The 12,612-nt window shown below is 33.1% G+C and overlaps 1 protein-coding gene across 2 annotated transcripts in view; it reads left to right on the plus strand.

Moving 5' to 3' along the window:
• The first annotated feature begins 383 nt into the window (after positions 1–383).
• The window catches only part of LOC115220834 (dual 3',5'-cyclic-AMP and -GMP phosphodiesterase 11A-like), a 290,583-nt gene continuing 278,354 nt past the window's right edge, over positions 384–12,612 (plus strand). Inside the window, exon 1 of one of the 2 annotated variants that reach the window (XM_029791013.2) lies at positions 384–1,134. The gene's annotated coding sequence lies outside the window, so the exon portion shown is untranslated. The remainder of the gene's footprint in view (positions 1,135–12,612) is intronic. The other variant, XM_036510552.1, reaches the window with a different exon arrangement.

The raw sequence follows: 12,612 nt of genomic DNA on the forward strand, positions 1-12,612 counted from the left end.
GTGGCAGTAGTAGTAGTAGTAGTAGTTAGTAGTAGTGGTAGTAGTAGTAGTTAGTAGTCGTAGTAGTAGTAGCATAGTAGTAGTAGTAGTAGTAGTAGTAGTAGTAGTAGTAGTAGTGGTAGTAGTAGTTAGTTGTAGTAGTAGTAGTTAGTAGTAGTAGTAGTAGTTTGTAGTAGTAGTAGTAGTAGTAGTTAGTAGTAGTAGTAGTTAGTAGTAGTAGTAGTTAGTAGTAGTAGTTAGTAGTAGTAGTAGTAGTAGTAGTAGTAGTTGTAGTAGTAGTAGTAGTGGCAGTAGTATATTGATGTTTTGGAAGTGCACCAGTATAAAGAAGTAATAGCATCCCTGATAGGTGTTGTAGTAGCAGCTGCAATAGCGTTCTCGTTTTGTTAGATGAGAAATGAAAGTTGACAGTTGACAGTGGAAACGCATTGTTGCCCGTAAGTGTATTTAGATGTCACTTAGCTTTCTGTCTCTAGTAAAGAACAGACAGGAATCTTTGTTTAGACCAATGACATATTACAGTAACAGACAACGAACCTTGAACTCGGTCCCAGTAGTTCCGCATCCCGTTTGCTAACGATTGCTGTAGCAACTGGGATAAACTGCAATTAAAAGCGATCACTGCAATTAAAACTGACAACGAATGTTAAACATGACAATGACGATAAGAACCACAACAAAACCAATCGACTACTTGTTTGGTAATTCATCACAAATCACCCACCATCCAACGAGTCCTACTCGTTCGGACTACTCTGCCAGGCTGCTGCTGCCTGTTGCCAATGGATGCTAACGCATGTGGCTAATCAAATCAATGAGTTTTTTCCCTCACATACCAAGCACGGAGTTGGTTGGTATTCATTCGCGTTTATATATCTCCTTGTACCAGTTACAATAAGTAATGTTATCCATGTGATTTTAATACCCAAGTCATTGCGCTCTGGTGACAAGGTCCTGTTAATTATCTTTACTCTGCCACTGATCACCGACACGAAATGATTCTCAGTCACAACTAAATGCTAAAGACTCCGATCTATCCAACAGTTTTCATATTATTTTTCTTTCTAACAAAGCAATGCACTTATGGATAGCTGCTGGTCTATCACTGCGGACTGTTAAACGCTTTTCAAAGAGGTATGTTACTTTTTGTTATGATAAGATTTTTTTTTCTTTTCTTATCCTAACACTTTTAAGAGCTCGCTTCTCATTCTTCATCGCTATACAATTTGACAATCTCTAGATTACTTCAACTGAATAAATAGTAACTATAGAAATACATCGCTTTGTTTACATTCTGCAAAAATATGTTTAGTTTTCTATTCAGGAGTTATGTTAGGTTAATATCATCCACGATGCAAAATTATCTTGTATGGTATTTTAGTCTATATATCGATATTTTGGCAGTACATATTTTCCCTCTAGCTCATCAGTCGTTCCCATGATTTTCTTCACCACCAAAGCAATAAACAATGCAACATTTTTATTTATAAACATTTCATTTTGAAGATTAGAAAAATCTTTTGAAGAATGTATCTCGTTTTCGTGCAGTTCTACCTTTTTATTGCCTGCACATAAATGCATTGACTTTATGCGCACATATATTTACACGCAAGCTGATAGGCTAAGAAAACAAATGAACATACTTGTGCATGCGTAAGTAAATGCAACACGAAATGCACACAATGTTGCACTCACACACACACACACACACACACACACACACACACACAGAGGCACGAACACACATTCATACTCACACACACACGCACACATAGATGTACACCCCAACTACTTTCGATATCAATGTAATCTGTTTATTAGGCCTAATTTCAGTTTCGTTCGGAGATGGAAAATATGGACACAAAATGAGAAAAACAAAATATATTTTGGAATTAGAAGAACTGCACAGCATCCAAGTAGAGCAAAGCTCGGTCGCCAGCTTATCGCTGGCTGCACCGCCCTAAACAGTGGCGTAAACAGATTTACACACTTGGTGTAAAATCACAGTAGCTCAAGTTTGGGGCACCCTTGGATGACCTCATATATGCATATATATGATTTGCATATACGTATGTTTGTATGTATGCATTGTATCTCTCTCTCTCTCTCTCTCTCACTCTATCTATCTATCTATCTATCTATCTATCTATCTATCTATCTATCTATCTATCTATCTATCTATCTATCTATCTATCTAATCTATCTATCTATCTATCTATCTATCTATCTATCTATCTATGTGTGTGAGAGCGTGTATGTATGTATGTATGTATGTATGTATGTATGTATGTATGTATGTATGCATGCATGTATATATTTGTGTGTATGCATGTATGTATGTATGTATGTATGTGTGTGTGTGTGTGTATGTATGTATGTATGTATGTATCATGTATATGTGTATGTATGTATATATGTATGTATGTATGTATGTATGTATGTATGTATGCATGTATATGTGTATATATGTATGTATGTATTATGTATATAAGAGTGTGTGTTATTTATTAAAAGCACAGCTACGCAAATTTTAATATATTTTTAAATACTTTTTCAATACTTTTTTAGCTTTTACTAAAACTACTGCTGCTGCTACTACTACTACTACTACTACTACTACTACTACTACTACTACTACTACTACTACTATTACTGCTGCTGCTACTACTACTACACACACCACACACACGCTCACACATATGTGGAATAAACGGCACTAGAGTCATTCGGTAACTTCTGCCAAGTAACTAATAATAATAATAATAATAATAATAATAATAATAATGGTTTCAAATTTTGGCACCAGGCAAACCACTTTAGAGGAGGGGCCAAGTCGATTACATCGACCTCAGTGCTCAACTGCTACTTATCTTATCGATCCCGAAAGAATGAAAAACAAAGGCTGAAAAAAGTGGATTTGAACTCAGAACGTTAAGAGCAGGAAAAGAAAATTCTTTCTACTGTATTGTATAATTTTGTGGGGAGTGACACATCAACCCCCCAGTGTTCAAATGGTATTTATTTTATATACACGTCTCCCCTTCACCACCAACACCTAGACATATAACAGTTCTTTTAAAAAATAAGTACGGAAAAAATATTTATAAACTATATTTATACGCATTCTTCATTATATTCTTTTAGTCATGTTTGTGTATATAATTTTTTGTAGAATAGGCGCAGGAGTGGCTGTGTGGTAAGTAGCTTGCTTACCAACCACATGGTTCCGGGTTCAGTCCCACTGCGTGGCACCTTGGGCAAGTGTCTTCTACTATAGTCTCGGGCCGACCAAAGCCTTGTGAGTGGATTTGGCAGACGGAAACTGAAAGAAGCATGTCGAATATATGTCTATATATATATATGCGTGTGTGTGTTTGTGCGTCTGTGTTTGTCCCCCTAGCATTGCTTGACAACCGATGCTGTTGTGTTTATGTCCCCGTAAATTAGCGGTTTGGCAAAAGAGACCGATAGAATAAGTACTGGGCTTACAAAAGAATAAGTCCCGGCGTCGAGTTGCATGGCCGCAGTCAAATGACTGAAACAAGTAAAAGAGTAAAGAGTAAACTATAATAAAAATTGTTCAAAGTCTTGCTTTTTAATGAAAATATATTTTAGTAAGTTACGCCTTAGCTAAAACACAGGTAAAATATATTTTAGATAAGCAGCAGTGAACAGGTATATGTTTAAGAGATAGGAAATGAAAATATTAAAACTTAGGTCGTATGAAATGCATCGTCGTTCTCAGGCAAAACATTCTGTATTTTGGCAAACTGATAGTTTTTATTTGAAAATATAACTATGGAAAAAAACTTATACGCATTCTTCGTTATATTCTTTTAGTCATGTTTGTATATGTAATCTATATTCACACATATCCGTATAATTATGTATATACTTATGTACGTATATATATAATATATATATATATATAATATATATATATATATATATATTATATGATATGTATGTATGTATACAAATACACACACACACATATATGTATGTATATATATATATGTATATATATGTATGTAGGCATGTATACATACATACAAGTAAGCACATAAATGCAAAACAAGGTGGAGTAAAATAGCACTTGTATGTTTGTGAAAATACTGCAGCTTTAATGAAAGTGTATATATATGTATAGATATATATATATATATATATATATATATATATATATATATATATATGTATGTATATATATATATACATAATATATATATATATATATATATATATGTATGTATATATATATTATACATATATATATATATATATGTATGTATAATATATATATACATATATATGGTAGTATATATATATATATACATATATATATATATATATATATATATATATATATATGTATGTATATATCTACATATATATGTATATATATATATATTATAATATATTATATATATAATATTATATATGGTATATGTATATATATACATATATATATATATATATATGTATGTTATATATATATATACATATATATATATATATATATGTATGTATATATAATATATATATATACATATATATATAGATATATATATGTATGTATATACATCTATATAAGATATATATATGTATGTATGTATATATATATATATATATATATATATATATATATATATGTATATATATGTATATGTATATGTATATACATATATATATCAATATATATATAAATATAAATGTTTTTTACTTATTATATATTGATTATTCATTTTTATACTTTTCGTGATCTTGTTATATGTTTTATGAAATATATATGTTATTTTTTATTTATGATTTGGTTTATGTCTACCATTGTTTGAATTGCAGAATAGTGATTCTTCCCTTATATATATATATTATATATATAAAATATATATATGCATATATATATATATATATATATACACTCACATACACATATGTATGTATATATAAATATATACATACATAGTATATACAGAGAGAAAGAGAGAGAGGAGGGGTGAGAAGCTTGCTTTCCAATCGCACGGTTCTGGCTTCAGTTCTATTGCGTAGCACCTCGGGCAAATGTCTTCTACTATAGCCTCGTTGCAAGTGGATTTGGTAGATAGAAACTGAAAGAAATTCCTCGCATCCTTTATTTGTTTTAGGCAATAGACTGCGGCCATGCTAGGGTATCGCCTTGAACAATCTTAAATCGAATGAATCGACCGCATTACTTATTTATTTATTTATTTATTTTTAAAGTCGGATACTTACTCTATCGGTCACTTTTGCCGAACCGCTAATTTACAGAACGTAAACTAGCAGCGCTTGTCATGTGGAGGTGCGGGACAAACAGACACGAAGGTACACACCACACACACACACACACACACACACACACACACACAGACACACAGACACACACACACAAAGACATACACAAACACACACACACATACACGACAGTTTTCTTTCAGATTCCTTCTACTAAATCCACTCACAAAGCTTTGGTCTGCCTGAGACTATAGTAAAAGACACTTACCCAATGTGCCACATAGTGAGACTGAACCCTGAACAATGTTGTTAGGAAGCAAGCTTCTTACCACAGAGTCACGTATATATATATATATATATATATAATATATAGATATATATATATAATATATATACCACATGGTTCCGGGTTCAGTCCTACTGCGTGGCACCTTGGGCAGGTGTCTTCTTCTATAGCATCGGGCCGACCAAAGCCTTGTGAGTGGATTTGGTAGACGGAAACTGAAAAGAAGCCCGTCGTACATATGTAAAAATTTGTGTGTGTTTGTGTGTCTGTGATTGTCCCCCCAACATCGCTTGACAACCGATGCTGGTGTGTTTGCGTTCCCGTAACTTAGCGGTTCGGCGAAAGAGACCGATACAATAAGTAGTAGGCTTACAAAGAATAAGTCCTGGGGTCGATTTGCCAGACTAAAAGGCGGAGCACCAGCATGGCCGCAGTCAAATGACTGAAACCAGTAAAAGAGTAAAAGAGTAAAACTGTAATATAAATGCGCGCGTGCGCGTGTCTGTCTGTGTATTTTGTGTCCTTATGCTTGTCTCACACTATTATTGGTTTATTTATGTTCTCGTAAGGCAGCGGTTCCACAAAACTGACTGATAGACTAATTATCAGGTTGAAAAAAGTCCTGGGATCATTAATTCGACTAAACATTCTTCAAACGATGTGCCCCCCCCCCACCACCACCAGCCAGCATAGCCGCAGTCTAATGACTGAATCAAATAAAAAATAAGAGATATATGTACAAATATATAGATGTACATTTATATGTGCATACCTACACACATACACACACACATATACATATATATATATATATATATATATATATATATATATATATATATATATATATATATATATACAATGAACTCACACACACATAAATATATTTATATATACATACATGTATGCATATGCATACATATACATGCATATATGTATATATGTATGTATGTATATATGTGTATGTGTGTATACATATATACACGCAGGCCTAGGCGTGGCTGTGTGGTGAGAAGCTTGCTTTTCAACGACATGGTTCCGGGATTAATCCCACTGCGTGGCATCTTGGGCAAGTGTCTTCTACTATAGCCTCAGGCCGACCAAAGCCTTGTGAGTGGATTCGGTAGACGGAAATTAAAAGAAGCCCGTCGTATATATATATATATATATATATATATATATATATATATATATATGCTTGTGTCTTTCTTTGTCCCACGACGGCTGACAACGATGTTGGTGTGTTTACGTCCCTGTAACATAGCGGTTCGGCAAAAAGTTCGATAGAATAAGCACTAGATTTACAGAGAGTAAGTCTGGCATCGATTTGTTCGACTAGAAGCGGTGCTCCAACAAGGCCGCAGACAAATGACTGAATAAGTAATATATATATATATATTATATTATATATATATATATATATATATTATATATATATATATATAACGGGAAGGTTTACGAAAATAAACAAAAGACGAAGGTAGTTAGAGTACAAACAAACAAATGTATTAGTATGGCGCTCAGGAATAGAAATAGAACCAGTCTTTTACGTTTCGAGCCTACGCTCTTCGACAGAAGGATACACAGAAAAAATCAAGGAGAGAAACAAGGAGAGAATGGATGCGTATGGACTAGTGGTTAGAGTGTTCGACACATGATGGTAAGATTGTGGTTTCGATTCATAGACGGGGCGACGCGTTGTGTTCTTGAGCAAAACACTTCATTTCAGGTTGCTGCAGTCCACTCAGCTGGCAAAAAGGAGTAATCCTGCGTCGGACCAGTGTCCCGTCCAGGTGGGGAATATATATGTCATTGAACGGGAAACTGGACTGGCCCTCATGAGTCTGGCATGGATCGAGAAGGAAATATATATATATATATATATATATATATATTATATATATATATATATATATATATACATATATATATATGTTTATAAACTGAGGATATAATCATTAAAATTATCATATCAGTGGATAGCGTATAATGAAACCGCTTTGATCTACTAGTACCCTTAATTATAATTTATATCTTAAATATATATTGGTATAAGAAAAAATGGGATTAAAAAATCCTGGCAGATATCAAGTGCACACTCAGTATAAAGGAATATGGTTAAATTTCCAACGAGTAGATACCAGTAAATGTTTATAGACCACAAATCCCGAGTAAATTCTTATGTATGACAGGTAAATTCAACAATCCTTAAGCAGCATGTTAAGAAATTCAGAGTATAAACAGCAAACAATTGTTCAGGACGATGGAAATCATATCTTTATTTTAGATCACACATTAAAAATCCCAAAACTGTTTCAATAGCATTAACATGTATACATGTATGCATATATATTCACAAACACATACACATCATCATCATCATCATTGTTCGACCTTAAATATGGTTTCTGATTTCAAATATCTTGGGTCATACATATCATCATCTGGAAAAGATTTTCTAACTAGAAAGGGTATGGCCTGGTCAGCCTGTAATGACATGCATAAGATCTGGTCATCAAATCTAAGTAGAGACTTCAAACTTGAAATCTTCAAAGCCACAGTCGAACCAATTCTACTATATGGCTCAGAAACCTGGACGTTATCAAAGAAGCTTGAGAGGCGGTTGGATGGGACCTACACTCGCCTCCTTATGAGAGCTCAAACACATACACAAATACACACACTCACTCACACACATATGCAGAATATCATTAAAATTATTAATATGTATGAACATTTATGTCAATACAACATTATCAAGGCAATCCAAATTGGTAAAATTCTAACTGAACATCTGGAAAAATTTTATAATTATTATCTGTAGTTTTTTTTCCTTTAGCGTAACGTAGAATTCTTTTCTGTAGTTTTTGTTCTTTAGATAACCAGTGACATCATCAATTTTAGTAAATAAATATAATCATTTTCTACATTAGGCTTTTTGTTATATAAATCTCAAATTGTCGAAAAATATGGAACTAGTATGGTATTTTTTATATTGTATTTTTATAAATTAAATTAGTTGTTTAATCACGCCGCTCTTGGTTGGACGAATGAATGTCTAAAGTTAAATTTGGTTCGGCGTTCCTTTTTTGTTAGCATGTTTTAAGAGCTAAACTTTTTTCAGATGTTCAGTGAGAATTTCACCAATTTGGATTACCTTGATAATGTTGTGTTGAGATAACTTTTCGTACATTTACTATTAATTTTAATTTTATTTATATACATATATAATAAATATATATTCTTTATAATATATATATATATATATATATATATATATATATATATATATATATAATATATATATATATATATATATTTTGCAATTAAGGACAACTACTTAATAAGGAAAACTTAACAAGAAATTGTCAGGTAGATAGCGTAAAAACCTCATAAGAGAAAAATTTCGAAAATAATTATTTCTTATTGAACATATTAATTTATATATAGAGGGCATAATTATACACTACATGCCAGAGGCATTATATATACTTGCCAAACGCTAAGAGGGACAATCAGTCATTTCTACCAAAAAATATTACTAATCCCACCGAATGCAATTTTTCAAAGTAAGACTTTAAAAATAGGCCTGTGATGATTGCGTAAGTATGAAATCACTGTGATACAGGCCTATATTTTTAAATGTCTTACTTTGAAAAATTGCATTCGGTGGGATTAGTAATATTTTTGGTAGAAATGACTGATTGTCCCTCTTAGCGTTTGGCAAGTATATATAATGCCTCCTGGCATGTATGTATAATTATGCCCTCTATATATAATATATATATATATATATATATATATATATATAGCCTTGAACCCACAAGAGTAAAAAAGAGAGACAGAGACAGAAACAAGGAGAATACCACTTGTATTTGAACACTATGCAAATATTCTTTTAAAAACTTTTCTTTTAACTTTTCCAAAGTTTAATTGTTTTCCATACTTACATTTGAAAAAGTCTCAATAACTGAAACCAGTACTGAAATGTTTTTTATAAATTTATTTTAGCATTTTCTACCTTGACTTTTTTTTCCATATATATATATATATATATATATATGTGGTTACCGATGATGTTGACTTGTTCTTCTTTTCGGATTATGGCTGCTGTTGTTTAGTGAGTGGGATTGACAACCTTTCCTCACTTAAAAAGAAATCTTCTTGCACAGGCATTGCACGATAACATGATTAAGCTTCATGCAATGGCCATACTCGATAACGAGGGGGCATCCACCATGTATATTATATATATATATTATATATTATAATATATAATATATATATATATATATATATATATATATATATATATATACACTAGTCTATTCGTTATGCGTTGGGTTACCGGAAACTCTAAGTTTCCCAGCAACAGAGTATAGTTTCCTGGGTTTTTTCTTTTCAGGTTATTTCGCATGCTTTCGGTGAATGCGACATCGAAATCACGCGTAAACGACTCTTTTCTCCTGCAAAAGAAAGAATTGGGTGTTATTTATTGCACACCATGCTGCTACCACGTACCAGGTATTTCGGGTCCTTTATTGCAAATAGCTGTTAAATGGTAGCAGGGCGTGCTAGAAATAGCAGCCAAAATCTTTGGAGGTGAGATATGTTGAGTACACACGAAAAAAACCATGGAGAACTATTTCACACCGAGGTTACGAACGGGTCTTTCATGAAATATTGACCGTATTTTTAAAATCATTTTCACTTTAAAATCGTTTTTAAGTATGCCAAAAAAAATTTTGTAATGGTATTCACTTGAAAATAATTTTAAAAAATAACATTAAAATTGTGTCTATTTGAAGAAAGCTAAAATATAAATACCTACTGTACAAACAACTAACAATTTTGAAATCACATTCACTTAGAAATATCTCTATATCTCTATATAAAGCTGAAGTTGTCTGTGTATGGCAGGTTTGGTAGTCTTCAACTAACACTATCTCCTCCGAGACCCTGCGGCGCAAGTTGACCAAAATTGAGAGTATGATAGAAGGCTTGCTCTTCCTTCCGTACAAGAAAAATTCAAATTGGACCATGTTAGCACCAGCAATTATTTACATAAAAAAGATGCTTTTTTTTATGAAAATCACTATTTTTTACGATTTTTTTACTTCAGTGTCGCCATTTTTCGGTGTATTTCAACCAGAAAAATGTTCATTTAAAGGGAATAACAAGCTACATAAGGCAAAATTTTTACTTTTCAAAAATTCCAATTCTAAAGGGTCGAAACAAACCCGAGCAACGCCGGGCGATACTGCTTGTGTTTAAAATACAATGTTTAACAAAAGCGAAAACAGAAACATTTAACATAAAAAAAAAATAATTTTTTTCGTTGTCAAATCACTGTCTAATCAATAGAGTTTCTTTCCCTTCAGGATGAAGTTATATTCGGAACATTTTCCCATTATACACCGTTTAGAGAACTTATAGACTCAAACCCCGAATATCTCAATAACTACTGCTCCGATTTACGCGAATCTTCTTATATATAGCGATTTTTTTCCCCTGTCTTCCCTTCTCGGGATCTTTCCTTCTCCTATGTTTCCGACGAAGAGCTCCGCTCGAAACGTCAAACCCTCCTTCTTCCCTTCTTTCCTGAGCGTCCAATAATACTTTATTTGTTCCACGTCCTTGTGTTGTTATTTTTTTGTTTTTGTTTTCTTGTTTGGATTAACTATATATACATATGGTTGTTAGAGACATTGGGTCGACAGGTGGCGTGAACATCAATGATAAATTACAAACACGCTGGGTCGTATATGGCACAAAATTAATAGATAGAACCATGCAGTAGGCGAGTGGTATAGTGGTATCCAAGAGATCAGAGAGGCCTTGGGAAACGATTTGGGCAAGTATATGGAAAAGAAGGGCATAATCAAGAAAGCATTAAGCATTGGAAAAGCACTGTGATCAGTGGAGTATGACAACATCCGACAGACTGATCGATTCAGTGGTTTATATATATATATATATAATGCATGTATATGTTTATAGGCATGCATTTGTCTATATGTATTTGTGGTGTTGTACACACATAAAAACAAACGCAAACACACACATATATGGCAGTAGCTTTGTATGACCATCGTTTCTTTTGTCCAGTCTGTGGAGTTGTCTATAAATCGTTGGCTGGGTTAAAGCTTCATAAGAGTCATAAGCATCTGAGCTAATGCGAAAGTAAAACAACTCTGTTAAAACCTCATACATCAAAATCGAAGAAAAAAACCCATTATTATTATTATTATTATTATTATTATTATTATTATTATTATTATATTATTATTATTATTATTATTATTATTATTATCATTGTTAAGGCGGCAATCTGGGAATACCGTTTGCACGTCGAGCAAACTGCTTAACGGCATTTCGTCTGTCTTCGCATTTTGGATTCAGATTCCGCCGAGGTCAACTTTGCCTTTCATCCTTTCGGGGTCGATAAAATAAGTACCAGTAGAACACTGGGTTCAATGTAATCGACTTAATCTCTTCCCTAAAATTGCTGCTCTTGAGGCAAAATTTAAAACAATTATTATTATCGGTGAGCTGGCAATATCGTTAGCACGTCGGGCAAGCAGCTTAGCGGCACTTCGTCCGTCTTCTCGTCGTGGGTTCAAATTCCGCCGAGGTCGATTTTGCCTTTCATCCTTTCGGTGTCGATGAAATAAGTACAATTGAACACTAGGGTCGATGTAATCGACTACGCCCCAATGATAATAATAAACCTTTCTACTATGCAAACAAACACAATACATACATACGTACGTACATACGTACGTACATACATACATACATACATACATACATACATACATACATACATACATACATACATACGTACATACATACATACATACATACGTACGTACGTCATGTTGAACCGTTAATCTCTATACATTTTTTCTCTCATCGTTTCTTTCGTTCTCTCTCCATTTTTTCCATCTCAATCCTTTCTGACGAAGCTCGTAGGCACGGGAAGTCAAAGACTTTTCCATTCTTCCCGAGCGTCAAACTAACACACCTGCTTTGTTCCCTTACCTGCCTTCGTCTTTTGTTTTCTTACATAC

The sequence above is a fragment of the Octopus sinensis genome, linkage group LG17 (assembly GCF_006345805.1).
Source record: "Octopus sinensis linkage group LG17, ASM634580v1, whole genome shotgun sequence".
NCBI lineage: Eukaryota > Metazoa > Mollusca > Cephalopoda > Octopoda > Octopodidae > Octopus > Octopus sinensis.